Here is a 27,293-nt window from a genome sequence, read left to right as displayed (position 1 = left end):
GGGAGATTGACAGTTATTTTTTGTTTCTTCCATTTGCGAATAATCGCACCAACTGTTGTCACCTTCTCACCAAGCTGCTTGGCGATGGTCTTGTAGCCCATTCCAGCTTTGTGTAGGTCTACAATCTTGTCCCTGACATCCTTGGAGAGCTCTTTGGTCTTGGCCATGGTGGAGAGTTTGGATTGCTTCTGTGGACAGGTGTCTTTTATACAGGTAACAAGCTGAGATTAGGAGCACTCCCTTTAAGAGTGTGCTCCTAATCTCAGCTCGTTACCTGTATAAAAGACACCTGGGAGCCAGACATCTTTCTGATTGAGAGGGGGTCAAATACTTATTTCCCTCATTAAAATGCAAATCAATTTATAAAATGTCTGACATGCGTTTTTCTGGATTTTGTTGGTGTTATTCTGTCTCTCACTGTTCAAATAAACCTACCATTAAAAGTATAGACTGATAATTTCTTTGTCATTGGGCAAACGTACAAAATCAGCAGGGGATCAAATACTTTTTTCCCCTCACTGTATCCTTACAGGAAAACAACCACTTGCTTTAAAGGTTCTAAAGGACTTCTTCAGACAGTTTGAAAGTTAATTCAGTATACAGTTTGACGCATTTTCAACAGACCAACCACCATTCACATGCCAATTCCAGTAAAAGCTTCAAGTGTCTTCCTGAGAGCGCAGCCCTCTACCCATTTTCAGAATTCCCATTCACTGGGGTTTTCAACATTTCTCTGAGCACCTCTGAGGAGGCTAAGAACTTTGATAATTGTTTACTGTGTTTTAGTTCAGCCGTTGATGAGTAACCTCCCATGACACATCGAGTATAAGATTGAGACACATCGCTGCACATCGAGTATAAGACAGAAGCAATGTATCAGATCTGATGAGTCTGTGGAAAACCCTGTGAACTATCCCTCTAATATCCAAGGACCGGCTAATGCTAATGCTAATCCTACTGCTACTGCTATTGCTACTGCTATTACTATTGTTCAGTCAGTCTACATCATGGTTTCCACAAAACTCAACAGAACCACATGTTTTCTCTCCATCTCACGCCTTCTCAATATGAAAATGGTTGAAGAGGAGCAAGGCATGTTTGATCCGTCTGCCTGTTTTTTCTGGCACATCGTTGCATTTTTCGGACTCATTATTTTTCTATTTTCTCTGTCGATGAACAGCTACCTACTCATTGGGTTGTTGAGACATATAGGAACACTTCTGGCAGCCGTCCTATGGCTTGTTAAATCATTTATTGAGCTATAATCTTTTGCATAGCTTTATTATAGCTTTACTAGAGCTTTATTTGAGCTTTATTTGAGCTTTATTTGAGCTTTATTTGAGCTTTATTTGAGCTTTATTAAAACTTTTTTAGAGCTTTACTAGAGCTGTATTAGATCCTGTGTTTGTGCTTTCCCAGCCGTACTTAAGTTGTAAAACTCATAATCATTTATCCTTTGTTTATGATGGTTTGCAATTTGCTTCCCTAACTATGTTTGATTTGAGGTAATCTCATTCATACTTTATACAGTCTTAATGTTGATACTAGTTTATAAAGTCTTATTGTTGATACTAGTTTATACAGTCTTCATGTTGATACTAGTTTATACATTCTACATTTTGATACTAGTTTATACAGTCTTGAAAAAAATGTTGATATTGATACTAGTTCTTTCCTATGTTGTTTATTTGCAGATGCCATCCAATATCATCATTTTCACCATGACCTAAATAAAAGGTCAACTGAGAACTGAAAAAGGGATTTGTGCTCTTAGACACTCCACTGTGAAGCACTCCATCCTATGTCCTAATACATCAGACTGTGACACCTTTCTGGTTACACAGTGTGAAACAAAGCATTGCAAAAATGTGGAAAGCTTCTTTACAAGCCAGAATGTTGAATACAATTACATTTGCACTTACTCTACCGGTTGTCTGTGTTGTTGGTCTTTGTATCTCGAAATTTGACAAATATCCACAGGTAAGTACTATTAAGCCGGTACTGCTGTAGAGATACTCATCACCTGGCACATGCGCAAAATCATGTAAACACCTGCAAGACTTCGGTTAGTATGCATGCATCACGTAGTTACGTCTTGTGCGCGTGCCTCAGGTGATTAAGAAACAAATTGTGAGAGCCCCACACAGACCTGCATTTTAAAGTCGGTTTAATAATACTTTCCTGTGGATATTTATTATTTTCTAAAATGTCCAATGACATAAGGACAATAAGGTCGTATTCATTACACCGATTCAGTTGCAAAACGTTTCCTAAAAGGAATGAAATGGAGGGACCTACCTGAATGTGTCCAATAGAAACTCTTGTGTACTGTTTCGACTAATGATTACAGCCCAGGTAGAGTAAGTTCGAATGAAGTTTATTCAACATTCTGACTTGTAATGGACCTGTTTGAATTTGACCCTATGCTAGAGACCAGTGTGGGATTCGTAAGGAGGCTATGCCTACAGACCTACCATCCTACAGCCCAAGGAAAATGCTCTCCATACTACATATTCTCATTTTGATACATTGGCCAAAAGTGTGCTTGCTACTGGGCTCTGTGTTTTGGCTAATCATGTCACATGACCTGGATTTTAACCATTATTTTAAGCCTTTTCCAGAAATTAGAATTAGACCAAAAATGCACGAAATTGTCTGAGGATGTTGCTGGACCATCTGACATAAAAAGAAGAGGGGACAGTTTGTTGAAAAAGCTTTAAAGAAAAGTTAAAATCCAGGTTATGTGACATGATCAACCAAAACGCAGAGCCCTGATTTCATAGACACTGCTGGTCCTGCTCACACTGCCCTACCCTATGCTTTGACTTCTTTCCCCCCTCTCTCTCCAGATGAAATCTTGCGACTTGTGACGGCCAGCCACCCAACAACCTGCCCGCTTGACCCTATCCCCTCCTCTCTTCTCCAGACCATTTCCGGAGACCTTCTCCCTTACCTCACCTCACCTCGCTCATCAACTCATCCTTGACCGCTGGCCATGTCCCTTCCGGCTTCAAGAGAGCGAGAGTGGCACCCCTCCTCAAAAAACCTACACTCGATCATTCCGATGTCAACAACTACAGACCAGTATCCCTTCTTTCTTTTCTCTCCAAAACTATTGAGCGTGCCGTCTCTAGCTAACTCTCCTGCTATCTCTCTCAGAATTACCTTCTTGATCCAAACCAGTCAGGTTTCAAGACTGGTCATTCAACTGAGACTGCTCTTCTCTGTGTCACGGAGGCTCTCCGCACTGCTAAAGCTAACTCTCTCTCCTCTGCTCTTATCCTTCTAGACCTATCTGCTGCCTTTGATACTGTGAACCATCAGATCCTTCTCTCCACCCTCTCCGAGTTGGGCATCTCCGGCGCTGCTCACTCTTGGATTGCGTCCTACCTGACAGGTCGCTCCTACCAGGTGGCGTGGCGAGAATCTGTCTCCGCACCACGTGCTCTCACCACTGGTGTCCCCCAGGGCTCAGTTCTAGGCCCTCTCCTATTCTCTCTATATACCAAGTCACTTGGCTCTGTCATATCCTCACATGGTCTCTCCTATCATTGCTACGCAGACGACACACAATTAATTTTCTCCTTTCCCCCTTCTGATAACCAGGTGGCGAATCGCATCTCTGCATGTCAGAGGCATACATGGCAGACATATCAGTGTGGATGTCGGATCACCACCTCAAGCTGAACCTCGGCAAGACGGAGCTGCTCTTCCTCCCGGGGAAGGACTGCCCGCTCCATGATCTCGCCATCACGGTTGACAACTCCATTATGTCCTCCTCCCAGAGTGCAAAGAACCTTGGCGTGACCCTGGACAACACCCTGTCGTTCTCCGCTAACATCAAAGTGGTGACCCGATCCTGCAGGTTCATGCTCTACAACATTCGCAGAGTACGACCCTACCTTACACAGAAAGCGGCACAGGTCCTAATCCAGGCACTTGTCATCTCCTGTCTAGATTACTGCAACTCACTGTTGGATGGGCTCCCTGCCTGTGCCATTAAACCCCTACAACTTATCCAGAACGCTGCAGCCCGTCTGGTGTTCAACCTTCCCAAGTTCTCTCATGTCACCCCGCTCCTCCGCACACTCCACTGGCTTCCAGTTGAGGCTCACATCTACTACAAGACCATGGTGCTTGCCTACGGAGCTGTGAGGGGAACGGCACCTCCTTACCTTCAGGCTCTGATCAGACCCTACACCCAAACGAGGGCACTACGTTCATCCACCTCTGGCCTGCTAGCCCCCCTACCTCTACGGAAGCACAGTTCCCGCTCAGCCCAGTCAAAGCTATTCGCTGCTCTGGCACCCCAATGGTGGAACAAGCTCCCCCACAACGCCAGGACAGCGGAGTCACTGACCACCTTCCGGAGATACTTGAAACCCTACCTCTTTAAGGAATACCTGGAATAGTATAAAAGTAATCCTTCTACCCCCCCCCCCCTCTCCCACCCCCCATTCAAAAAACAAAACAAAAAAGTGGTTGTCCCACTGGCTATCATAGGTTGAATGCACCAATTTGTAAGTCGCTCTGGATAAGAGCGTCTGCTAAATAACGTAAATGTAAAAATAGACACCCTGGTAAACTTGAGCTGAGCTGTCTAAATTTACCACAGGGTGGCGTAAGAGTAACTGAATTGTTCCACATTTTTACCAGGCATATCTTCAAACGGCACTCATATTTCAAGTTTCAACTCCATATGCCCCTATAATAGTCTAGTAATCCATAATTGTTGAAGTAAATATAGAACCCCTACTAGTAATAACCATAACTTGAAGTCATTAGAAAACAATGGCATGCCTTGACTAACCATTTTTGTATTTTTATTATTTCAATACATTTTTATCATTGCATATGGATCCACCTATAGACTATCAGTTAGAGAAGGTGATGTTTACAACATTTGAAAATCTGATAACAGTAACTTTTATAAAAGTTTAGTAGTAGGCCTATCAAAGAAAATGTCCGTGATTGGGTCGAAATTGCAGAACAGTCCCACTGGGCACAAACATCAATTCAACGTCTATTCCACGTTGTTTCAACCAGTGGGGTGTAACACCCCAAATAGGCGTGATTTACCGTTAACAGACTAATCTCGTATTTTAAGAGCTGATTCAATGAGTTGACAACCAAATAGCCTACATGTCCGTATTAATAAGCTACAATTCATTAAAAATGTTCGATAAATGTCAAATTAATCAAAATTCTAGATTTGCTCATAGGCTATGGGAGGACTTACAAAAGCTTTATCCGTGAAACGTGCCTATTATATTGGAGTAAGCTAGTTATCTAGTCAACATTTAGAAAATAGCCAAACATCATTTCACTACGTATTATCCCTGTCATTATATTAAAATATAATTATTCGACAAACATTTATGCAAAAATGTCAACATGTCGTTATATTCTTCTTAACGCACGATTGAATGAAATGTATCCAAAAGTGATTTGATTATCCATTTGATTATCTTTTATAAACAGCATTAAACAAACGAATTAATTAAACAAGTCACCCGCCAAAACAATATTTGTTTTAGATGGCCACTATGTATAATGTGTGCCATGAATGGCATTGACATTAAACAACCAACTCAAGTCTGGTTGCATTGACATTGCAAAAGTAGCGGTAGTTTGATTTCCTTAGCAAGTCGTTTATTATAAGAGCCAGATTTTACAATTCACCTATTAAAAATAACCAAAAAGAAACTTATTTTACTGATAAAGCAAACGAGTCAACGCAGTTATGCACTGTGGTTATTGTATTTTGAAGCATAAATTAATCATTATATAAATTCCAATGGACCTATTTATAAAACGTTACACACACATTCTCTCTCTCAATTCAATTTCAATTCAATTCTCTCTCTCTCTCACAAACAGCACTCTCTCACTCTCACACAAATTCTCTCTCTCTCTCTCTCTCTCTCTCTCTCTCTCTCTCTCTCTCTCTCTCTCTCTCTCTCCGTCGTCCTTCTCATTCTTCATTCTCACTTTCTCTCTTCTTTGCATCCATCGGGGAGAGGGAGTCCTGTCCGTCCCGACAACACTGAACACTCACTCACTTCGCCTCACTTTGAGAGATTGTTGCACGACGGGAAATGCTTATACTGTATATGACATGGCCGCTCAAGTTGATAGCCAAGATTGACTAGCTGAAGACGGAGAAATTAAGTTATCAACGCGCCTCTCAATTCTGACAAGCGAAACTCACTTTGCGCACCGGAGTTTTAATTCAGTGGCCCATGGCCATACAAGTTAACTTTATTGCATTCTCCACCGATACAGACAATAGTGATATGATTGTCATTTGATAACACAACGGGATACCCACAGACTGGATGGGGCCCTACATCAAACCAAGGTAACCATAGCCATTGGCTATGTTGTTGGTTGTTGTTATTTCTCAACATTTCTATTAATATGATGCTTTGACTGGCTGTCTGTTGCCTCCCAGTCGAAAGTCCCGGCATTGTAGGTTATTAAGAGGTTCAGGTTTTATCTTTGCAGGTTTTATCATTGAGATTGATTTTTTCATTGCGTTTTGAATTGACAAATATAGGAATATTTTGTCAATGTTGTGCCTATAGTTACGTTAGTTGAGTGTTTCAGTCTGAACTACTTGGTTAAACTTGAGTGTTTAAACAACTAGGATGTAAACGTATATCATTCCTTGCAATCGGGTTTTTGTCAGCCCATTACTGTAATAGGCCCACAATCAATTTAATAAAAGTTGTTTTTTCGGCATTCCGGCTTTGCGAGCGAGCCCTGCTGCGTGCAGATGGCTGGTAGGTTATTGTAGTCTATTTTAGTAGGAGGTAGTTTCATGTTCGGCCACATAGTGGTACTATTCATTGAAAACGACGTGCGCTTTTCTTGCCACCACCTCAAGTGTAATTGCCTTTCAGAGTTGATTCGAAGTGTGCTCGGGAGTCCGGTTTGCTTCGGCGGCATGTCCAAATCAGAATGAATTTGATACAGTTCTAATCAACTGGAAATGGGAATATTGTTGACGCTGTCTGCGGAGTAGGCGATGTCTCTCTCACGGGTTTACTCTCTCGGGTCACAGAAACTGACCCTAAAATAATGCGTTGTGAGTCATAAATTAAAATAGACGTAACCCTTCGTTCTAAAACGGATCCATTGGGAGACAATACCGAAGAAACAAGACATTGGTCCCAGCGGAGAACACCGTGCGACGAAAGGGGAACTTATTGAAGTAAGTTGTTTTCAATTGGAATTGATTGCCTCTAGGCTATATAGCCTACATTGAAATGTATTTTTCGTGTTTAAGTTGAAAACAGCCTGGAGCCTAAAAACTTGATTCATTTTCTCTCTAAATTTGCTTTTGACTGAGGCTAGCCTACTGGTATAGAATCAAGGCAATACAATACCTATTAAGCCTATGGTAGCCAATGACGAAATGTAATTTAATTCATTAATGTCATAGCCTATGCATGTTATAAGGAGGAGCGTTAATTTAGTCAGGCTCCACACATCATTTAAAAAAAGTCAGAAGTGTAAATTTTGCCTTGCACTTGACAATAGCCTAATTGGTGTAGCCTATATGGCTATGGTGTCAGAGTGAAAGTTTCGTTGAGGTCATGGTGAGGATTCATGGGGTGAAGTAAATTATACGTTTACATGTCAGGGTATAGGAGGACAAGGTGCACATAACCACCATAGCCTTTCTGGAAAAGGGAGATAGGTCATCACTTTAGGGTGTTCCACAAATTTAGACGCACACAAGTTCTCAGATAACGCGTCTGGAGTGCTGCACACGCGACGATAACGTATTTAAAGAGAGCGCTCGTACGCACTGAGGACAAATGAATGCACGACGCGCGTGCAAGTGATGTTTAAAACCACTAAAAAGGAAATGTAGTTGATTGTGGCAATATCCAGATAATTGCCATACAGATTTCTTTTTTTGGTCCCACAAACATGTTAACACTGGGAGTGACACCCATTTAGACTATAAAGGGCACAACGTTCCACTTATTTTTTATTCTACAATTGAAATGCAGCAGCCTTATTGCCATTTGGACACGTCGATCGTTTATCCCGATTTAAATAGTTTCAATATTCTTAAGCGAATGTTAATTGCCTGTACTCTATGGTTGGCCAATTGAGAAGCACATCCCCGTTGTAAGCGAGTGTCTGTTTGAAAAACAATCTGACGATGGGACCATCCGCGGACCGCGGGGCTGAAGTTGATCTCGTATGGCATTTTGTTTTGAGCAGGTGCTGTGGGTTGAAGTTCCCTCATAAGGTAAAGTGGCATTAGAGTGCCGTCCACGTCCAAATGGCAGACTTATAAATAGGCTGCCAATTCAGCACATTGTCCCGGGACGGCATTTATACAAGGGCTGTGCTATCCACTGTCTGAGAAACCTTATAGTCGCTGCGCACTTGCAGCTCGCCTGGATTTAGCCAGCCTACTGTTGCATTATATTGACAGTTCGTTTGTCGTTCATTCAGCGGTCAATTCTGATATGATCTGCCACAAATTAAGCATTCCTCATCCTTTCGCACTGAACTTTTACAGTAGCCTAACAATTAATGTATTTTATTGAATTGGTCCCATCATACAAATGCTAATAGGTTTGGCGCTTGTAACTTTCCCCAAATGAGGCTATCATGTCCAACTATTTAGGCCTATATAAAAAAACACACATAGGCCTACCTAATATGATACATACCTTAAAGTAATGTAAAAAGCCACTATACACCTTGCATTGAGAACTGTGACACATTTTCTCATAATTAGGCTATGATTAGCAATTGTGTTTTTTAAAGTTTTTTTTTGTTGATCAATTTATATCAAAAGCCATTTCTGGATATCTTTGGTTAAAATAATAATTTTCGAGTTATGCCCAGTTTTTATGCTGGTGATCAAGAGAAAATGAATCGCTAGCTGTGCAATGCTGTCTGCTCACTGGGGATATTTCGACGCGTTTAATCTTGAAGTTCATTTGAAGATAGCCCTACTGTGTCGATACTTAACATTTATAAAGTCTTAATATTACATATACAGTATTTCAATATGCATTAGGCTAAACATGAGTTCAGATCCTTACCAATTTTGAGAAACAGCAAAGAGGATCGTCTCCCATAGACCCTTATCACATATCACATGTCCTTTAGCAATATTGTACCCTATAGCTGTTATTGTTACTTATGATTCTGACTTCCATTTTATATTTCATATTTAAAAAATGATAGGATCATGTTGTTTTAGCCAGATATACTATATAAGTATTCTATTTAATAATGAGGTTTTAGAACATGTTTTCCCCAATCTAACTGAAAGATGCAATTTGCATTGTGATTGTGTAGAAAATATAATAGGCTATAAAACTAAGGTTATTATCTTTTTCTTTAGATTCACTGCAGTTGACCTTCAAGACCCTTTGCTTTTCAGCTTGTTTCCCCAGATTATATCAGAACTTAAAAATCATTGAAACAGTTGCTGTGACTTGTAAATGAATGAGGATCAAGTGTTATTTTCAGAAATCTATGATAAACGCTGATGTCAAATTAGTTTCCATTTGCAGCAGAGTGAAAGAGTAGATGTAAGGAAAGGTTGTGGACCTTTTAGCTTTCTCTTTCATCTAGGGTGACATTCTCTTGGCAACACGAAAAGGGGCAAACAGTTGCAGGAGACTTACAGGTGAGGGTGTTTGACAGCTGGGATAGAGAGAATGTGAGTTATGGACTTAGATTGGCACAATTGGCTGCTCTCATTAGCAGCTTGCCTGCAGCCTTTCTGATGGTTATTACCATGGTAATAACATAGCAATGGCTACAGGTATGTTTCACTAAGACACGTAATAGTTTTCATAATGTCTAATATACATTTGTTAAAGAATTCATATTTATCAATGTTGCTTGTTTTTCATCCTTATTCTGGCCCTGTTCTTTTGTTGTCATTTTGTTTAGCTTGTCCTTATTAGATTAAACTCTTGCTGCTTTGAAACACCATGTATTCTATTTGTATTACTTAAATCAAGTGCACATTTGCATACATTTTTTCTGCATGTTGTTTTTAGATAAAGGATGTCAGTCATCTTGAAATTGGAAATAAACAAACAGCTTTATTCTAGGATGTCAAAGTCAGAAAGTCACAATTATTTGTCGAGCTCCTTCGAAAGACATCTAAATTGGACATGTTGTACAAACAGACATTAAACATTTAGCCGTAAGTATTTCTCTTCACGACGTAAGTAGGCTACATATTCGCCAGCCTATACTTATCTGCGGCTCTATGACACACCCAAATTGCAGTCTTGCTGCCGAAAAATAAAGGTTAAAGCTCTAGTGAATGAGCACTTGAAGTACAGCAGCAGATGCCTGTAAGGTTTTCAACCACAATGCCAGTTGAGGGGGGGATTGTATTGCTTTCTATTTTCCCTTCACCATATAACCTTAGAGCCCGATTTCCCATTTTGTCAGTTTTCTTTCTACTGCTTACTCTCAATGGTTCTGATGATGACCTATCCTTTTGGAGGCTGCTGCTGTAACAGCTGCTCCCTCACCATCCAATTATAAGTCTGAATGGGATCGTACCTGACAAACCAGCAATAATGACAACCCAAACTGTGCTTGGGCTTCGTCCTGCAAGAGCCACTTCCCACTGGGCACACCAGGTAATTTCAACGTGGAAATGTGGGTCATATTTGGTTGAGACGTTAAGAACAATGAGAGTGCAACCTTTATTCACCCACTCAAAGACAGCCAGAAGTTTGTTGAATTTCCAATGTGTTATCGCTATGCTTTCAACCATCTAAAAGCACAACCAAATTCCAATGGAAAAACAATGTCTGATTTTTTGTTTAGTTGTCATCTAAATGTGTTATCACTGCGCTTTCAACCATTTAAAAGCACAACCACTGCGCACACACCTGTCATAATGACAACTAGCGTAGCCATGTCAGCAAATGACTACAGTCTGAAGACAAATCACATTTGGTCACTTGTAACTTGCTGTTTGGACAGTCAGTATTCCTAAATGGATTTGAAAAACAAAACTGATTTGAGCATTAAGGCATGCAGTGTCTCCATCTCCACCAAGAATCAAAGTTAAAGAATAAGACTAAATCAAATCAAACTTTAAGTAAAGTGCATTTAAAGTTAGATTTTTTGGTTGAGATGGAGACGTGAATCCAACATATCAATTATTAATTTGTAGACAAACTGGAATTAAAGCCAGACTAAGTCAGTGGCACAGATGGAACTATCCAAGCAGAAGATACATCTCTTTAAATTTGTTATATTTGTTTGCTTTGACAACCAAACATAATTCAATATCCAGTTTGTTTACAAATTAATAATTTATATGTTGGAATCATGTCTCCATCTCAAGCAAAAAATAGAAGTTAAACAATAGGACAAAATTAATCTAATCAAACTTTAAATGCACTTTAAATAAAGTTTGTTATGATTTAGTCCTATTCTTTAACTTTTATTTTTGGTTTAGATGGAGACGTGAATCCAACATATTAATGATTAACTTCAAGAATACATTTGAAATCAACCAAAGCTTGAAATGCTAGGCCTATATGTATAGTGCATTTTTAGTTGAACCCTGGGTTGAATTTAAACAAAAGCTGTTGATGACTTAGCTAATTCTATATAGGCTTATCATTGATGATATACAGTACTATACCAAACATTAGGAACTCCTTCCCCACCCCCCCTCCCCCCTCACCTGGTCAGTCTGTCATGCAAAGAGAAGGCGTAATGTTTATATACTCAGTGCAAGACTTTAAAAGTACTATGGTTACATTTAGTTGGCCCTGTTAAACCTACTCTTTGGAATGACTGACGGCAACAGTGCATATATTTAGTTATTAAGACATCTCTCAACAATCATTCTGACAATAGCACATTGGTAGTAGTCAGTGACAAATATGAAAGCTAATCAGGGCTGGGATTGGTTAAAACCCTGGATAGGATACCAAATGAATAACTGAAGATCTCTAGTAGGAGGTGCTGCACAGTCAGTTTTCTTTTCAGATAGTGGATATAACGTTGACGATCTGACGTTGTTTCGAAGGTACAAATTCAAAATATTGTCTATGTTGAAAATGGTTTACAGTGATAACATAATCCTGTGGTTAATTCCACCCTCAAAACACATTGTTACTTATTCCACATTTTGTTGTGTTAGAAAATGTAAATTGCTTTGCCAAATTTTTTGCATTATTACTTTAGTGCCTTGTTGCAAACAGGATGCATGTTTTGGAATATTTGTATTCTGTACAGGCTTCCTTCTTTCACTCTGTCAATTAGGTTAGTATTGTGGAGTAACTACAATGTTGTTGATCCATCTTCAGTTTTCTCCTACCACAACCATTAACCTCTGTAATTGTTTTAAAGTAACCATTGCCTCATGGTGAAATCCCCGAGGGGTTTCATTCCTCTCTGGCAACTGAGTTAGGAAGGACACCTGTATTTTTGTAGTGACTGTGTGTATTGATACGCAATCTAAAGTGTAATTAATAACTTCATCTTGCTCAAAGGGATATTCAATATCTGCTATTTTTTTACCCATCTACCAATAGGTGCCCTTCTTTGCGAGGCATTGGAAAACCTCCCTGGTCTTTGACTAAATCTGTGTTTGAAATTCAGTGCTCGACTGAGGGACCTTACAGAGAATTGTGTGTGTGGGGTACAGAGATGAGGTAGTCCATGCAACTTATTATGTGACTTGTTAAGCAACTTTTTTCTCCTGAACTTATTTAGGCTTGCCATAACAAAGGGGTTGAATACTTATTGACTCAAGACATTTCAGCTTTTCATTTTTAAATAATTTGTAAAAATGTCAAAAAACATAATTCCAATTTGACGTTATGGGCTATTGTGTGTAGGCCAGTGACAAAACTCAATTTAATCAATTTTTAATTCAGGCTGTAACACAACAACATGTTGAAAAAGTCAAGGGGTGTGAATACTTCCTGAAGTCACAATACATTGACAAATCACATTGAAACAACCTTAATTTAAACTTTCACTGCAGTGAGCTAAATCAGGGCCACACAGAGTGAATCTTGGTAGTCTTAAACAAATCTACTTGAAACAAAAGTATACACCTCACACACATGGTTATGGGCTTTAAAAAAATAAGAAACCTGTATCATCTACCATGTCAGATCTAGAGTTGAAATATATTCAATTTTGAGTTTGCATCCCAATATTACACTTTATATACATCACAGAAGACTGACAAATAACAAAACAGTTTGACATAGAAACACCGTATTTTCGTCCTAAATAATAATAAGAACTTTATTAATTATGAAATTATGAAAAATATGAATAACATTCCACCCATGAGGCCAAAGAGGGCGCTTTTGGTCATTGACTGCAGGAAAGGGCTACCCAGTTTGTGCCCAGTGGATTAAGTGTGTTTGCGCCCCTCTCCCTAAATGTACTTCGCTATTAGATATCGTACAAGAACATGCCCCTTAAACTCACAGCAACCAAACCAGTGCTTTTTCATTCCCCAACGCATAGCAGTAGTTCTCCTGAGTCTCTAGTCTCCAAAACATTTATTTATCCTCTTTGTGATCCCTTTATTGCTCCCCTTCTACCCCTGTCCTCCTTGGAAAACATTGAACCCATGGTAGTCTTGTCTTTGAGGGAATCCTTGAATATGTTCCCAGCATTTCTGAAGCTAAAAGTGGCACATGGCCGTACCTACAGGCTGCAGCATAAGGAGAATAAAGCAGTACTTTTGAGCAAGTGGTTTTAGACAAAAGGCCTCAACAAAGGACCGTGGCAGTATCAACACAACCTCCAAACCGTGACTTCCACCACCATCCAACAGGGTGAAAATCATTGGCCACCATGTTTATTTAGGCTTTCAATGATAATACCACAGATTCCGTGTAAAGCCCACAGGAAATGACATGAGCCAACAATGAAGGAACCCAAAGTCAATCCAATGATGAATGACAAAGTTCCCCCTTACTAGCTCTGACTTTGCTAATAGCTACTTTATTGAGGAAAAATGTACTTACTATGACTGAGATATGTGGTTGTCCCACCTAGTTATTTTAACATGAATGCACTAACTGTAAGTTGCTCTGGATAAGGGTGTCTGGTAAATGACTAAAATGTCAAATGTAAAAACATTGTGTTGTATTGTCCTGAAATGACTTGTTACCTTCGTCCAGGACTTTCAAGAAAGGCTAGAGCAGGGGCTCAAATCTTAACCTACGAGGTCCGGAGTACTGCTAGTACAATATACAGAGTTCCCTACAACTAGATGTACTGGTCCCTCTCGGGACGTTCACATTGTTGATTGGAGATGTTTTGTAATTGTTGTATTATGTTGTATTTATAAATTGTGTATATGCTGGACTCCCTTGTAAAAGAGATCTAAATCTCAATGGGACTCCCTGCTAAAATTAAGGTGAAATAAAATCTAATTAATTGCATCCACCTGGTGTCCCAGGTCTAAATCAGACCCTGAATAGAAGGGAATAAAAATAAAAAGTGGAACTGGCGTCGAGATCCATAGTTGAATTTGAAGGATAATAATAATAATAATAATATGCCATTTAGCAGACGCTTTTATCCAAAGCGACTTACAGTCGTGCGTGCATACATTTTTTTTTTTGTGTATGGGATGTAGAGGCACTCAAACACCCTTGATACCCGCATGGTGTGTGCAAAATAGATCACTGTCACATATTTATATTCACCACTGTACTGTCTGGGGCCTCATTTATAACCATTTCGTAAATTTCACACTAAATATCTACGTGCGCCATTTCTGAAAATAATACGTACATCTAAAAATATTGAGATGTATCAACTTGGCCCACGCCATACATAAACTGTGCACTCATGAACGAACAATAAAACTCTGCCCGGAAAACGCCCTCCATTCACCTTTTATGGTGACAATAACGCCCTTTATTTTCTGTATCATTTGGCACTATTGGAATTATGCCACGGCAGTTAGTAAAAGAAAGGGAAATGGCATATTTGATCACATTTCTGAAGGGTAAAATGTTTTGATATTTTCAAACTAAACATGCATGCTGCATATAGCGAGTGCCTGTCTGTGCATTCTGCAAGATTGATTGTATATTGGAGACCATTTAAAAGTAGGCTACAGGTCACACTTCTATACAAAGGATGACATTTTGTTAAATATTTTGTTTATCAATAGATTATTGTGTTTCCTGCCTTGGTATAGGCTATGATGTCCCGCTCCAATTGCACAGCAGTACTGGAGCCTACCTTGACATACTGTCAAATATTTTACCTAAACTACCGGTCTATTTACTGTTTTTTTTGCAGTAATTTATGCTGTATCTGACAAAGGACCATGACAGTGTCTGAAAGAGAAAACAAAGGATGGTGAATTGGTGTGGAACTGTCAGCAGAACGTTTGAATTCAACAATGTTTTGCATCAACTTTTCCGCCAACCTAAATATGCTGGACTGCCCACGAATTCTGAAACATTGTCTAGGCTACTCAAAACAAATAGAAGTTTCAGTAGGCTACACACAGTAGTAGCATACATACATCAAAGTAAAATATCAACTGTCTTGATGTTCACCTGTTAGATGTGTCTGTAGGCCATAAACCACGCTGCCTATGGGATCACATACAGCCAAACCTATAGCCTATCTATTTACATTTAATTAAATGAGAGACACGCATGGTAATTTGTTGTATGGCTACTTCAGGAATATGAACTCATCACGGCCAGAAAATGTGAGGAATATATTCTGCAATGGTTATGAAAATAAAATAAATAGGAAATAGATTCCTATGTGAAATTATTTTAGATTTCAAAAATATAACACTCAATCAATATTCTCACTAACTTCATGCTTCATGTTCATATGAATAAGCGTGTCATCATAGCCCCCCCATTGGCACAAAATACTTGCAATACAATACAATACAATACAATACAATACAATACAATACAATACAATACAATACAATACAATACAATACAATACAATACAATACAATACTTCATCCACTAGATTAGAAGGTGTGCGTACACATGGTTTAAAGTTTGCGTGGAGGAAAGTACATTCTCACGTCAACATTTGCGGGAAAACTGGCGCACACACATTTTGGGGTATAGTCTGCACGTATGCACAGTTGATAAACTAGGCCCCTGGAACTCCCATCATCGTACATTTTTATTAGTGTGTTTTTTAAAGACAGAATCATTGTAAAAGAGAAAATACATAATTTTGCCTGGGCTTTCTCAATCGGTCATTGACTGATGTCTAAACTTGCGAGGTGCAGACAAAAGCATATGTCAAGGAGCTCTGGAAAAACATTCCTGTGGATGTAAACTGCTGAATTTGTTGGTCTCCTGGGTTTTAACCAATGGCGTGCTGACTTTTGGATCATTGACAGAGTGAGATGGCTGAGTAGTGACCTGAGTAGTGACTGGCCATCAGTCAAATGTAAAGCCCTCTTATTGCACTGCAGCATAAAAGTCTTCATTAGTAGATTGTCATAATACCTCATTAGCTGTTTGGAAGGCAGAAGGCGGCAGCAGATTTAGTTCAGAGAACTTTACTTTGCATCTTCAACTTCCAGTCAATACAATCCTAAATGATGAGACCTGCAACCTGAATGGGCTATGAAGAGGTTATAAATAGGCTATGAACAGGCTATGAATGGTCTCCAGGAATTATGAGATACGCAGCATGAATGGGCTATAAACAGGTTATAAACAGGCTATGAACAGGCTATGAATGGTCTCCAGACCAGGAAGCTTACATTCCCCGACCCCGTCTTCCACGAGCACGCCAGCCGACAGAATGCAGAAAGGGAAAATAGGAAAATATGAACACTTGACTTGGATCGAAATGGAAAACAAATCATAATGAAGCTAAGCCTGGCTTTCTTTCCCATGTGTCAAGCGAGGAAAAATGTCCTTCCTTCTGGAACAAAAGAGGCGCTGTAGAGGAAAGCTGTGAACAAGTTATCATATCAAATAACAAAACATAGACTACCTTTTGTAAGGCTCCGCTACCACGCATTTCATTGTGTGCTCTCCGCACGGTCAAAAGGCTGACACCAGACGTGGCTAACAAAGGGTGAGAAGGTGGTGATATTTGTCTGTCTGCGCCACATTGTCTCCAGGTGGACGTGTGTGTCACCTCAAGAGTTCTCTTGGGTCGTTGGGAGCAACACGGCTTTTGGCTAGATCATTGCACACGACAGTGTTGACCATCTGTAAGGCTGTCTAAGTGGTATTCCTATTTATTATCATGTCGTTACTAATATTACTACCGTTTGTGTTCAAGAACATACTGTTAACAATGGTTTGCAAGAATTAGATGTTGAGTTAAGAGCTTTATTAAATGAATGTGTTCCATGAATCCTATTGGCAGAGCTGGATTTGAAGATCCAATCTGAGTTGTGCACAATTTACAAATGGCTCATTTATGAGATCCTGTGATTTGTTCTCTACGCTATTAACATACTGTACATTTACAGTTAGTCTTATTCTGGATGTGGTTGAAAAAGGGAAATGTGCTGAAATGTTGTAGCGAGGGTTTGTGGTTTGGCCTCCCATGCAGTTACCATGAGCCTCTCTGACCATCTGAAAGGGCTGCTGAAGCTGTGACCCACCATACAGAGACTAATACACACAGACCGATACACTGGCATAAAACACACACACACACACACTTGCACACACACACACACAAAAAAGTATTCCAAGGTCTTCTAGAGAGAGGGCCTTGTGTGGTTGGGGTCTCGCCACAAACAGGGTATATATATATATTGATATGCGCCATAGTATGTGTGGTCATGTTGAGATGTTGTGCAACATATTTTGATCCCTGGATGAAAAGCTCCAGCCTTCAGCTCCACCAGCCCACACTTCACTACTTGCACAGCGGCCACTACTAATGGGGCGTGGCGGCACCGCTCAGGGTGTGAGGCCTCTGAAACGGGTGTGTGGTCAGAACGCCTGGGGAAGGACACTGGGGCATGCTGGGTGGAACACCCCATAGCCGACACTGATTGGTCGGTGGCCAGCTGTCGATGCAGGCTGTTCCCGTGGTTTCCAGCTTGGCGAGAGGCCTTTAATCAAACTGTGGTCGTTACGAGGTGGTGGGGAGAGCTGTGCCCACAGTAAGACTGGCTCTGTTTGGAGGCCTGGGAGGGGCCCACAGTAAGACTGGCTCTGTTTGGAGGCCTGGGAGGGAGATGGGCCCACAGTAAGTCTGTCTCTGTTTGGAGGCCTGGGAGGGGCCCACAGTAAGACTGGCTCTGTTTGGAGGCCTGGGAGGGAGATGGGCCCACAGTAAGTCTGTCTCTGTTTGGAGGCATGGGAGGGGGATGGGCCCACAGTAAGACTGGCTCTGTTTGGAGGCCTGGGAGGGGATGGGCCCACAGTAAGACTGGCTCTGTTTGGAGGCCTGGGAGGGAGATGGGCCCACAGTAAGACTGGCTCTGTTTGGAGGCCTGGGAGGGGGATGGGCCCACAGTAAGTCTGTCTCTGTTTGGAGGCCTGGGAGGGGGATGGGCCCACAGTAAGACTGGCTCTGTTTGGAGGCCTGGGAGGGAGATGGGCCCACAGTAAGACTGGCTCTGTTTGGAGGCCTGTGAGGGGGATGGGCCCACAGTAAGACTGTCTCTGTTTAGAGGCTTGGGAGGGAGAGTGAGGCCATGGGAAAAGGGATGGGGCCGGGAAACCCAGAATAAAAATGCACTAGTACGCTTTTATTGACAACCCTGAAATCTCTCCATGTGAGTTACATTTGAGCATCACGAGGTGTATAACATGGTATTCTGTGTTTTAAAAGTCCAACCATGGGACACAGTCCAAGAATGATGTAAATTAGAACTTGTAGTAGGCTACATGTTTCTCCCATGCCTTATTTGTGTACAGTATACAGTACAGCCATGTAAGAAGGAATCCTATTCGCTGGGCTGCTGAGGCATACTGTTTCTGGATGACAGAGTATTGAACAGGGGCTTTGGCACCGGTACAGCTGACGCGGCTGGACTGCTGCCGGACTGCATGTGACCTCATGTAATCTAACACACTGTATGTATACAATATAACCGATAGCAGTTGAGGTTCACTGTATTGAAGGGTATCTCAACCCCCCCCGTAACGGTAGCAGTGTGTACAGCAGCCCATCTGAATAGAATTACAGGCATTTCATGGGACTCACCTCTTGTGCTTTTAGCACCGCTAATGCTAACCTTGTGTTGCCAGGCCTTTCAGCACCAGCAGTAACGTTAGCCTTGTGTTAGCATTCACCATGAGAAACCACTAACCAACTCACCTACAATACGACCACAGAGTGGTTGCTCTGGCTTGTCGGACTTACAACGATTTAGAAGCAAGTGTAGCCATAGGAGAAGTACTTTTCTCAAGCCTCCCAACTTGGTTCCATCTGTAAAGGCCTCCCTTCAGTAGGACTGGAAAATAGCTGCCTCAGCTGGCTGTGCAGAGTGTAACCTCCTTCTCAGGGAGCTTACACTGTGTCCCCCTTTTTAATATGGCAAATATAGGCTGGCTTGTGATGTCAATTGCTATTGCTGGATGCACGCTGTAGGAAAAATCCCATCTGCTTTTCTAAAGAGCCACAGTGACAAGAAGCTTATGTCATAAAGACTCTATTGTGGCAGCCCAGACCTCTGTGTTGAAGTGTTGCTCGCTTAACTCGTACCCTACATTGTTAAACTTCACGTGTGTTTCCCTCACTAGTGTGCCTCCGCTCTCAACGCACAATGGGCTCTGTGCCTGTTTGTTCATGGTGCACACAGGAAAAGGGTTAAGCGCCAACCTTTTGTGAGACAGATTTGTGAATAAGAGCAGCCGTTGAAGCCGCCATAAATTATTATGTTCTTGTCCTCTTTTGTCATTGTGTAACACACTTCTGTAAGAGGTGGGGCCAGATGAAAGATGCTTTTGATGGTGTCGAACAACTTCAAAACACATACGCCCCCTTTCTGACAGGCAAGTTTGCCATGGGCAATTGAAAGCTCCCCAAACAGCCAATCAGGTTGTTATCTCTCTTCAAAGTCTAAGGCAGTGTTTCCCAACTCCAGTCCTCCAGTACCCCCAACAGTACACATTGTTGTTGTAGACCCAGACAAACTCACCTGATTCAACTCATTGAGGGCTTGATTATTAGTTGACAAGTTTAATCAGGTGAGTTTGTCTGGGGCTACAAAAAAAAGTGTGCTGTTGGGGGTACTGGAGGACTGGAGTTGGGAAACACTGGTCTAAGGTGATTGGTTGGGGTTGTGTCGAAGAGGAAAGAACTCACCATGTTGCACGTACACAATATTAGGATCCATAGGAATGATGAAGGTAGCAAAGTGGATACCATGAGGATCGATATATCTCTTTGTTTGCCTCTTATCTAATCATACCCTCTCAAGCACAACCATTCCTACTTAACCTGTTTAACCTCCTCAAATGAAGGGGCCATTCCGCAAAATGAGCATTTCACTTGATTAAAGCAGTGGTCAACATGATAGAAGCTTGTCTTTAGGAAAAAGGTAGTAGAGACAGTAAAGAGACTGTGGAGATGCCAAAAACTCGGGCACCACACATTACAGTCCTCACCCCTTTCCTGATTTGAGAAAGCAGCTTCAGCACCCCACTCTAAAGACGAGGAGGAACTTTACAGAGAGCACGCTTGTCTGACATTAACTGACTTAAGAAAGACTAGTCTTACTCCCCCTTCTCAAAGACTATTCTAACTCCACCATCTCAAAGACTATTCTAACTCCACCATCTCAAAGACTATTCTAACTCCCCCATCTCAAAGACTATTCTAACTCCCCCATCTCAAAGACTATTGTAACTCCCCCATCTCAAAGACTATTCTAACTCCCCCATCTCAAAGACTAGTCTAACTCCCCCATCTCAGAGACTATTCTAACTCCACCATCTCAAAGACTATTCTAACTCCACCATCTCAAAGACTATTCTAACTCCACCATCCCAAAGACTATTCTAACTCCACCATCTCAAAGACTATTCTAACTCCACCATCTCAAAGACTATTCTAACTCCCCCATCTCAAAGACTATTCTAACTCCCCCATCTCAAAGACTAGTCTTACTCCCCCATCTCAAAGACTAGTATAACTCCCCCATCTCAAAGACTAGTCTTACTCCCCCATCTCAAAGACTATTCTAACTCCCCCATCTCAAAGACTATTCTAACTCCCCCATCTCAAAGACTATTCTAACTCCCCCATATCAAAGACTATTCTAACTCCACCATCTCAGAGACTATTCTAACTCCCCCATCTCAAAGACTAGTCTTACTGCCCCATCTCAAAGACTATTCTAACTCCCCCATCTCAAAGACTAGCTAACCCCCATCTCAGAGACTATTCTAACTCCCCCATCTCAAAGACTATTCTATCTCCCACATCTCAAAGACTATTCTAACTCCCCCATCTCAAAGACTAGTCTAACTCCCCCATCTCAAAGACTATTCTAACTCCACCATCTCAAAGACTATTATAACTCCCCCATCTCAAAGACTATTCTAACTCCACCATCTCAAAGACTATTCTAACTCCCCCATCTCAAAGACTAGTCTAACTCCCCCATCTCAAAGACTATTCTAACTCCCCCATCTCAAAGACTATTCTATCTCCCCCATCTCAAAGACTAGTCTTAGTCCCCCATCTCAAAGACTAGTATAACTCCACCATCTCAAAGACTATTCTAACTCCCCCATCTCAAAGACTATTCTAACTCCACCATCTCAAAGACTATTCTAACTCCCCCATCTCAAAGACTAGTTTTACTGCCCCATCTCAAAGACTATTCTAACTCCCCCATCTCAAAGACTAGTCTAACTCCCCCATCTCAGAGACTATTCTAACTCCACCATCTCAAAGACTATTCTAACTCCACCATCTCAAAGACTATTCTAACTCCCCCATCTCAAAGACTATTCTAACTCCCCCATCTCAAAGACTAGTCTTACTCCCCCATCTCAAAGACTAGTATAACTCCCCCATCTCAAAGACTAGTCTTACTCCACCATCTCAAAGACTAGTATAACACCCCCATCTCAAAGACTATTCTAACTCCCCCATCTCAAAGACTATTCTAACTCCCCCATCTCAAAGACTATTCTAACTCCACCATCTCAAAGACTATTCTAACTCCCCCATCTCAATGACTAGTCTTACTGCCCCATCTCAAAGACTATTCTAACTCCCCCATCTCAAAGACTAGTCTAACTCCCCCATCTCAAAGACTAGTCTAACTCCACCATCTCAAAGACTATTCTATCTCCCCCATCTCAAAGACTAGTCTTACTCCCCCATCTCAAAGACTAGTATAACTCCACCATCTCAAAGACTATTCTATCTCCCCCATCTCAAAGACTAGTCTTACTCCACCATCTCAAAGACTATTCTAACTCCACCATCTCAAAGACTAGTCTAACTCCCCCATCTCAAAGACTATTCTAACTCCACCATCTCAAATACTATTCTAACTCCCCCATCTCAAAGACTAGTCTAACTCCACCATCTCAGATACTATTCTAACTCCACCATCTCAAAGACTAGTCTAACTCCCCCATCTCAAATACTATTTTAACTCCCCCATCTCAAAGACTATTCTAACTCCCCCATCTCAAAGACTAGTCTAACTCCCCCATCTCAGAGACTATTCTAACGCCACCACCTCAAAGACTATTCTAACTCCACCATCTCAAAGACTATTCTAACTCCCCCATCTCAAAGACTATTCTAACTCCCCCATCTCAAAGACTAGTCTAACTCCCCCATCTCAAAGACTAGTCTTACTCCCCCATCTCAAAGACTAGTATAACTCCCCCATCTCAAAGACTAGTCTTACTCCCCCATCATTCATTTGTTCAACATCCACTGAAGTAACTAGCAAGTTTACTAGATAGCTACAGTAGTTGCCTTGGTAACCAAACAAACATACTTGCTAGTTTAGCTAACCAAACCAGTCCTATCTTTTCAACAATGCCAATAATGTTGTCAATTAGACTTTTGCTTTCAAAAGCAGCTCAAACATAGAATGTGTAAGAATGAAATAGCCATCGAATTCTACCGTGCAAAAATACTGTGCGTTATAGGGAAATAATGCACGCTCTAGAATGCCCTTCAAGCCAATCAGAAGCGAGGATTCAACAATGCCATGGTACTAAAATGTTTTGCCCGCGAGGTGGGGGGGGGCAACTACATTTCGCTTAGGTTAGAATAGTAGAATACACAAGGTGCAATTTTGAAATGTGGTTGAAGATCAACAGTTTTTCTCTTGTTATGTCAGTCACTGATAGTCACTCAATCAGGCCATGTCAGCAACATATTTTTTATTGGTAAGTTAGTCTAGCGGCCAGCTATCTAAACTTAGTAATCATGGTCAAATTACCGGCTGCGGGCCCCCATTGATTTTGTTAGTCAGTCTCACCCAGATATCATATAAAAAATTGCAAACATTTCTCTCCACCCTATGGCAAAATGTGTAGAATTGCAACAAACTTGCTTTAAAACTGCAACATTTTCTCTACATCCCATGGCAAAATGTGTAGAATTGCACGAAATTAACTTTAAAACTCAATATTCTCTCCGCTGTCAAGAGGGGGGTCGCTAAATGCTCGCAGTGTGTGTGTGTGTGTGGGGGGGCAACTGTGGCCCCTCATGGTGAGTATAGATATTTTGTGGCCCTCACCCCTTCACAGTTGCCCATCCCTGATCTAGACAGTCGTTTCCCCACTGGACTCATTTACACAGCAATTAATTATAGGTCTGCTCTGGCCTTGTACATTAAAGCATGGTGGTTGCTAATTGCCCTGACAGTTTAAATAGTTGTTGGGGCCATGACACAGTCGACATAAGGTTGATGCTGTACAGTGCCTTGCAAAAGTATTCATCACCCTTGGCGTTTTTCCTATTTTGTTGCATTATAACCTGTAATTTAAATGGATTTCTATTTGGATTTAATGTAATGGACATACACAAAATAGTCCAAATTGGTGAAGTGAAATGAAAAAAATATTTTTTTTCAGAAATTCAATTTAAACGCTATGTCTGGCACAAACCCAACACCTCTCATCACCCCGAGAACACCATCCCTACAGTAAAGCATGGTTGTGGCAGCATCATGCTGTGGGGATGTTTTTCATCGGCAGGGACTGGGAAACTGGTCAGAATTGAAGGAATGATGGAAGGCGCTAAATACAGGATAATTCTTTAGGGAATCCTGTTTCAGTCTTCCAGAGATTTGAGACTGGGATGGAGTTTCACCTTCCAGCAGGACAATGACCCTAAGCATACTGCTAAAGCAACACTTGAGTGGTTTAAGGGGAAACATTTAAATGTCTTGGAATGGCCTAGTCCAAGCCCAGACCTCAATCCAATTGAGAATCTGTGGTATGACTTAAAGATTGCTGTACACCAGCGGAACCCATCCAACTTGAAGGAGCTGGAGCAGTTTAGCCTTGAAGAATGGGCAAAAATCCCAGTGGCTAGATGTGCCAAGCTTATGGAGACATACCCCAAGAGACTTGCAGCTCTAATTGATGCAAAAGGTGGCTCTACAAAGTATTGACTTTGGGGGGGTGAATAGTTATGCACGCTCAAGTTTTCTGTTTTTTTGTCTTATTTCTTGTTTGTTTCACAAGAAAAAATATTTTGCATCTTCAAAGTGGTAGGCATGTTGTGTAAATCAAATGATACAAACCCCCCAAAAATCCATTTTAATTCCAGGTTGTAAGGCAACAAAATAGGAAAAATGCCAAGGGGGGTGAATACTTTCGCAAGCCACTGTATAACCTCAGTTCGATACAGTGCTGTCAAATATTTGGAGTTCTGATACTGCGCTGGGATCTGTTCCCTTGGTTGTGTTTTGTGGTCTTCATGGGTTCTTCTGATATCTCCACACAGGTCAGGAACTGTTTCTTTGTGGCTGTTTTTCTTTCTCTGACTTTGTATATGTACTTTCAAAGGTTTCAAATTAAGGTGCATCACTTCTGGTATTGTTATCACTGTTGAACCTCTGATTTACGGACTCTACGAGTTCATAGGTCTGCCTTTCGGGGTGTGTCAGGGGTCTATTTTCCCAGAACTCTGTTTAGGCCTAAGAAGCCACTTCTTCTCACGGTAGGTATTTTCATGCGAAGACTGTCATGCTCCTCGACTGACTCCCTCACAGGTCTCCTCGACCAATTCCTTCAAAGGGCTCCTCGACCGAATCCCTCACATGGCTCCTCGACCGACTCCCTCACAGGGCCTCCTTTCTTCTCTCTCGCACAGTGACGTGCTTGTGCATACCTCTCTGGAACCAACAAAAGAAGAGAAATCCTATTGACGACTCCCTCTGACATTCACCCTTGTTTTTACAACATTCGGCGAGCGTTTGCAGAGTGGAACAGGCTTTGTCTTGAAGACCAGGGGAACAATGGCAGCGAGCATAATGTAATCTTGCCTAAGTGTACCGAGCGAGGGTGAGGTTGAGACTGATGTGTTGCCACTTGCCCCTCACCTCTGCAATATTTCATGTTTACGACTGCTTCAATAATGCTTGTTGTCAGTTAAGTCAGTCTAGTGTTAACCAGGTCTTTTGTGAGCGTGCACCAAAGCGTTTCAGTCATGCAAGGCATCCCTTACCTTGTTCCTCTCATTAAAGTGTTGACTTGGAGTTCTCATCCATACTCGCATCTTGCTCGTGTTCAGTGGGCACCAAGAAAGCATTCCGAAACGGAGAGATACTATTTCAACTACATATAAGAAACTCTTGTTTTCAGAAAACATTTTTCTACAGTTTGTCCTAATGAACACAACCCTGGTAGCTTGAAACCCCACAATGAGTGAAAGAGTGGCTTCAAAAAACGGGACATCAACCAGTAGAACGAATAGTGAGTTCTCAGTGGATCCACTGACCAGCTCATCATTTATGGATCAATTGACCTCTATTCTAGTTTAATTGACCAGGTGATTAGCTTGGTCATACTGTATCTGAGTAGAGCTGTGCTGGACATCGCAACGCCTCATTGAGATCGCAACGTCGAAGCTCATGGGCTGCAAGCGTTATCGAGACTCTCTCTCTCACAGTGTCTCTTTGTCTCCCATTGAATGTCTCTGTGTTTTTTCTGAGCAGCATTGACAACTGGGACTAGACAGCACATGGATGTTTTTGTGTGCTGGCATGTGTGTGTGTGTGTGTGTGTGTGTGTGTGTTTCTCCTGGTTGTTCCACTGTGCTGTCTTTCCTTGGTCCCTGTCTGTCTCTTGACCAGCGATGTAAAATACTTAAGTAAAAATACTTTAAAGTACTACTTAAGTAGTTTTTTGGGGTATCTGTACTTTACTATTTATATTTTTGCCAACTTTTACTTTTACTTCACTACATTCCTAAATAAATTTATACATTTTCCCTGACACCCAAAAGTACTTGTTACATTTTGACAGGAAAATGGTACAATTCACACACTTAACAAGAGAACAACCCTGGTCAACCCTACTGCCTCTGATCTGGCGGACTCACTAAACACAAATGCTTCGTTTGTAAATGATGTCTGAGTGTTGGAGTGTGCCCCTGGCTATCCGTAAAAAAAAGAAAACTAGAAAATATAAGACATTTGAAATGAGTTATACTTTTACTTTTACTTTTGATACTTAAGTATATTTGAACAATTCCATTTACTTTTGATACTTAAGTATATTTAAAACCAAATACTTTTAGATTTTTACTCAAGTAGTATTTTACTGGGTGGCTTTGACTTTTACTTGAGTCATTTTCTATTAAGGTATCTTTACTCAAGTATGACAATTGTATCTTTACTCAAGTATGACAATTTAGTACTTTTTCCACCACTGCTCTTGACTCACGAAAGGTATAATTTTACTACCTGAACTTTTGCCGAACATGTTGCTAGCTAGTCTACCCTCTCCTTTCACCATTGCCAGATCCTCACTCAGACAGGTGTGTTCCATAGCTGCCTGAACGTTCGCCTAACATGGACAGTCATGTTTTACAGCTGCTGGAACTCTTGCCAAACAGGTAGCAGCCATATCCCAGTTGTCAGGGGAGGCCCGAGACGGCTTCATCTCTGCCTTGCATGTCAAGACCTTAGAGTGGATGTGGGAAGTGTGTGTGTGTGTTTGAGTGTGTGTGTGTGGAGGGGGAGACTGGTTGTGTCGGTTTGTCTGTGTGTATGTGCATGAGATGAGTGAGTGTGTGTGTGTCTGTGCTTACGTGTGCATGAGAGTGCAGGTGTGTGTGTGTGTGGATCCTTACTGTCAGCCCAATGCTCCGACCAGCTG

The 27,293-nt window shown here is 41.3% G+C and overlaps 1 protein-coding gene across 4 annotated transcripts in view; it reads left to right on the top strand.

The window, feature by feature from the left end:
• The first annotated feature begins 6,021 nt into the window (after positions 1–6,021).
• Positions 6,022–27,293, top strand: part of LOC121540719 (transcription factor SOX-6) — a 164,448-nt gene continuing 143,176 nt past the window's right edge. For 3 of the 4 annotated variants that reach the window (XM_041849766.2, XM_041849765.2, XM_041849763.2), the window contains exon 1: positions 6,373–7,216. The gene's annotated coding sequence lies outside the window, so the exon portion shown is untranslated. The other variant, XM_041849764.2, reaches the window with a different exon arrangement.

Source organism: Coregonus clupeaformis, chromosome 26 (genome assembly GCF_020615455.1).
Source record: "Coregonus clupeaformis isolate EN_2021a chromosome 26, ASM2061545v1, whole genome shotgun sequence".
In the NCBI taxonomy this organism is placed as follows: Eukaryota; Metazoa; Chordata; class Actinopteri; order Salmoniformes; family Salmonidae; genus Coregonus; species Coregonus clupeaformis.
Note: the sequence above shows the minus strand (reverse complement) of the source record. Positions and strands in the feature narration are given on the sequence as shown.